Source organism: Telmatherina bonti (genome assembly GCF_933228915.1).
Source record: "Telmatherina bonti genome assembly, chromosome: 14".
Classification (NCBI taxonomy): domain Eukaryota; kingdom Metazoa; phylum Chordata; class Actinopteri; order Atheriniformes; family Telmatherinidae; genus Telmatherina; species Telmatherina bonti.
This window is the reverse complement of record NC_136612.1, coordinates 19645260-19650181: the sequence shown is the minus strand read 5'-3', so window position 1 is coordinate 19650181 and position 4922 is coordinate 19645260.

Below are 4922 nucleotides of genomic sequence, written 5' to 3'. Positions count from 1 at the left end.
TATCTTGCAGCATATTTATTTGATATTAGATTCTGAAACTATATTTTGCCCAGCAATTACTTGGTCCAAGACTAAATGGATGAAAGGGTCAAAGAAAGACATCTAGAAAATGTTAAGTCTTATATATAAATCCTTCAGCTTCAGCAGAACAAAAAGTGGTCTGAATTTATTAATGATAGTACAGTTACATCTTTGAAACCTTTTGAAGTGATGGTTAAAACCTAAAGTTATAACTAGCACAAGCCTCAGTCACTCAGGATCCTAACCAACAAAGCAACCAAGCTGACTTTGATCTTCCAGTCATGATAGTTAACTGGGAGGAGGGGGCAGGTTAGAGATGGAGATGAACATCGGTTAGTTAGCTAACAAGGGCATTCCCCTGAGTAAGCCTGTGCTTTTCAAACAACCTAAATATACAAGAATTACACAAATAATTAATTTTCAACACTATTTCTTTCTACATATACTCAAGCATAAGTTTTCTTCATCTTTGGATGTAGTTGTTCAAATGAAACAGACACACACCTAAAAGAGACACAGAGACGGCTCAATCCATGTTTTGTAAATCTTTGTTTTGTCCTTTTTGAAAGGCACACAACGTAAGAGCAAATATCACACTCCACAAGCTCCATCCTCTCATGTGATACTGATCTGGGTTACTCCATGTAGAAGCTCCTATTGATCCAAACTGTTTCCATGGAAACAGATTCATGATTGACAGTCCCAATTTAATCTAATGCTGTGAGAATGGAATGTTGGCATTTGCATCAAATCAGTATGTCTGTTCCACTCTATTACCTACAATGATAAAACTCTCTGTGAATTCTAACAGCATCCAATGAACATTGACTGTGACAGGTGCTCGAATAGGAGGGGGTCCATATCTCTTATGAACTATTACCAACATGACTCTTGGACCGAGGCCACTGTCAGCCCAAATGTAAATTCATTGGCTGCGACCCCTCATGCCTCTGGCTGCATATGATGCAGTCATTGTGAATTGTATCACCTGTGGATGATTCGGTCTCATCTAACTGGCGTGTTACAACAAAGTGTGATGCAGATTTATCTACTGGAATGTGTAGGACAAATGCATACTGTGCCTTTCATTTAATTTGTGCTTGGAATCTGTGTGTGATTAGTGGCTGATTTACTCAGGCAGTAACTCATTAAAATACCATACATGGACCCTCTGCTTTCTATGTGTTATGGAGAGCAGGAAAGATTTATCAAAGAACAAGAAAAAAAAAGCAACCTAATGTAAAGCGTTTTTCTAGGATGAATAAATTGTTAATTATTGAGTAATTAACAAAATGATTAAGACATCAATTTTAATCTTGTGGGAGGTGAATGGTATAGTATCAATGATATGTTTGTGAAAGTGTTGCTTCAGAAACATTTGTACTTGATTGAAGGAACACTGTGCAAACATTTAAAAGAGAGGAAACAATTAAATCATAATATTATTAAAAATATATATTTCATTAACTATCTAACCTATTTCCTCTGTTATGTTTTTATTGTCTTTAACCAATCAATTAACCATATGTTTATATATATATGCTGTGAGCTCCTCTTGGTTGGAAAATAGCCATATTAGTGCCATGAAAGGAGAAGACTATTATGATGGAATAATCAAAGACAAAAAACAGGGATTAAAAATTGCCATGGCTTATGCCCAAGTAAAAACATATCTAAGAACAAAGATGTTGTGATTGACACTGAATTAGCTTGTTATGTACTGACAGAATATTCAGTATTTAGATTGACTGGTTTTAAGATGTTTTTTTTATTTTTTTTTATTTCAACTTCAGCACTAAATGTCAATAACTGTTACACTATCTTATCTAAAAAGCAACATTTTTATCAAATGTCTTGTTTTTTCTCATTATACCACTGCCACAACATCATGTTGTTAGTCATTTCAGGGCCCGAATACTGCTAAATGCCAAACTGATTTAGTTGCTAAGTGAGAAAAAAAAATAAATATGGGAAATCATTCAATGGCTTTGCACCTATGCAGCTAATAACATGTCCTACTGAGCACTGTAAAAGGTTTTAACTAAGGTTTGACATTCTCGTTGGACAAAATGCCAATAAAATATCTATTAAGAAGAGGGCTGTTGGTGATCCATGCCAATATTCTCATGATATGTTTGGCAGGTGCAAAGTCTATCAGCAGCTTAATTTCCAACCAGTGCTGTCCTAGCAGCTATAAAAGATGTGTTTGCACAGACTGACAACTGTAGCAAAAATAAATAAATGAACTAAAATATCACTTTTAGTGCTTTTGGTGATCACAAAGCTGTAAATGCTCTTAAAGAAAACAGAACAGTGTCACGTAGATTATAAAATTTGATTTTCTGCATGTTTTGTTTTGTTTTGTTTGGTTTTGCATTGTCGTTATTGTGGCCCAGCAGCATCCCAAGGCTGAGAAGCTGCTCTTCACAACTTTATCTTTCAGGTTAAGCTGAGTTCCACTTTCTGTGCTACGTGACACAACTGGTTGTTTTGATAGAAGGACAAGAGGGCATTAAAGGACTGAAAGAAGAAATGAAAAAGAGAAAATGGTAGAGGCAGAGATAAAATAAGAGTCATCTTTGGAATGACTTTTACTTGGTAGAGAGCGCTCAAAGTACAGTTAGGATGCAAGATGGGAGTTCTGCAAAGCAACGCTACAAAACTTTGGTAGATTGTTGGCGAACCCTAAATGATTCAGCGTCCATGTTGGAACCCATCTCTTCCCTGAGCTCTCTCCACTACACAGTATTATGAATTACAGTTTTGTCCTAGGACTCTCCAGGCTGTTGATGACTCCAGGAATGTGTCATGAATGTCAGTGTGCCATCGAAGGGAGTCAGAAGCTCTGAGTTTTAAGGTCAGAGAGTTATGCACTTTTGCTTTAAACCAGTAGCCCTTGTTAAAGCCCACAGGCTGATGTCATGGCTTCTGACTCGCATCGCCACGGTCACAGTTCTACAGCCTCCCGATGCAGTGTTTAGTATGTTGCTGTGTGGTTTTTAAGATGGAAAAATAATACTTTACAATGAAGCTCTTAGCACGCCACAACAAATATGTTTTCACTGCATTAAACTGATGCTGCTTTTGAGGATCTGGTATCATACCACCAACTATGGATCAAATCGTTCCATTTTCACCTTTATTTTCTTTTTTCCTTTTTTTTTTTTAAGCAGAACTGATAAAATATTGCGTGCAGTGGGCATAACACACACACACACACAAACACCAACACATACATGCACAGTGGCGGTAAAGGAGGGAATGGATGACCTGGAGTCTGAACACTTTAACATTTATCTGAAAGTGTGTGTGCTGGGAGTGGCCCTAGGAGACTTTTTAAACCCCTGTGTGCTTGACTGCCAAACTGTTCAAAGACAATAACCTCCAGAAAGTCCACATTCTCCATGTGTCTTCCTTTTCCTCTGTATCAACTAGTTTCCCCAGATCTTTCTACTCTCCCACTGCCATTCTTCCTCCACTGCTTTTTATCTCCCAGCTCTTCTAATCCTCCCTACAAGCCTTGATATTTGTTCCTGTCTCCTGATTTCCTTAGGCTTGTCTTTCTCAGCCCCCTTGTATCACTTTCTTTCCCATCATTTTGCACTGTTGTTGTACTTTGCTCTTGTCCAGGCCATTTCCCCAGAGTACAGTCAGTGTAGTGTGGAGATGTTGGGGTTGTGAGCAAAACACTCTTTCCTCTCCACTTCACACATGGCTTAGGAATGAGACAAACACAACTACAGGCGGACGAGGCTCCTCTGAGAGCTTAACCTTGTGTAAGTCTGAGTGGAACAGATGATTTCTCAGTGGCCACAAGAGGAACCTGCTAAAAGCAGTAGTACAACTTTGTTAAGCACTGTTGAGCAAATTGTTGCTTGTTCACTCCTGGCAGAATTAACACATGCAGAATTGCTCTTCCAATACAGATACAATATGCCTGTATTTAAACTTTTAAATGTTTTTATGTAAATATGAAAAAGAAAATATATGCATTTGGTTGGTCTCCCCTTCACTCTCATGTCTCAAGCAGCTATTTGTTGCTCAAGTAGGTCAGAGGAATGCAGCGAGATATAAATAAATTAGGAAGATGAGACAGGAGAAGCAGAAAGATAGAAGAAGAGAGGGCAAGGAGACAGCTAAGATAGAAATGATGTGGAGCTGTATTTGATCTGTGATTCCTTCATACTCTAATTCCTAATCACAAAGAGCAGAGACAAACTCACACATGCTGCATTATAAATCACCTTGGAAGCATTGTGTTATTATGGGGAAGGTCCAGCCTGGAAATACAGACACAGCAGCCACATACACTTACACTAACAGACCTTTAGAGAGTGAGGTAGTAGAGAGGAATAAAAGGTAGAGACAAGAAAAGAATGCTCTAAATACCTCTCTCAGGTTTGATCTATAATTCATATATATATATATATATATATATATATATATATATATATATATATATATATATATATATATATATATATATATGTATATATATATATATATATATATATATATATATATATATATATATATATATTTTTTTTTTTTTTTTTGCTGTTGTGTACTACTTGAGATCTTTTCAGCATCTCTCTTTTTTTTTCATGTCTGTCTCACTTTTCCATGTCCCTTCTGACTTTTTCTCTGTATTTGTCTGTATCTGCTTGCCAGCGTGTGATGTTTAGTCCGCTGTCATCTGTGGCTCCTCATGCATGGCATCGTATCCATTTCTTGAATGCCTTGCAGGAAGAAAAACGGATGTAGTGGACTGTGGCGTAGAGGCCCGAAGGTCTGAGGCTAAATGGAGCAGAGTACCTCAGCAGCCCTCCAACTGACCACTCCATCACCTTTTACTAACAGTCCCTCTTTTCAGTCCTCACAATGACCTGGGGGAAGGCCTG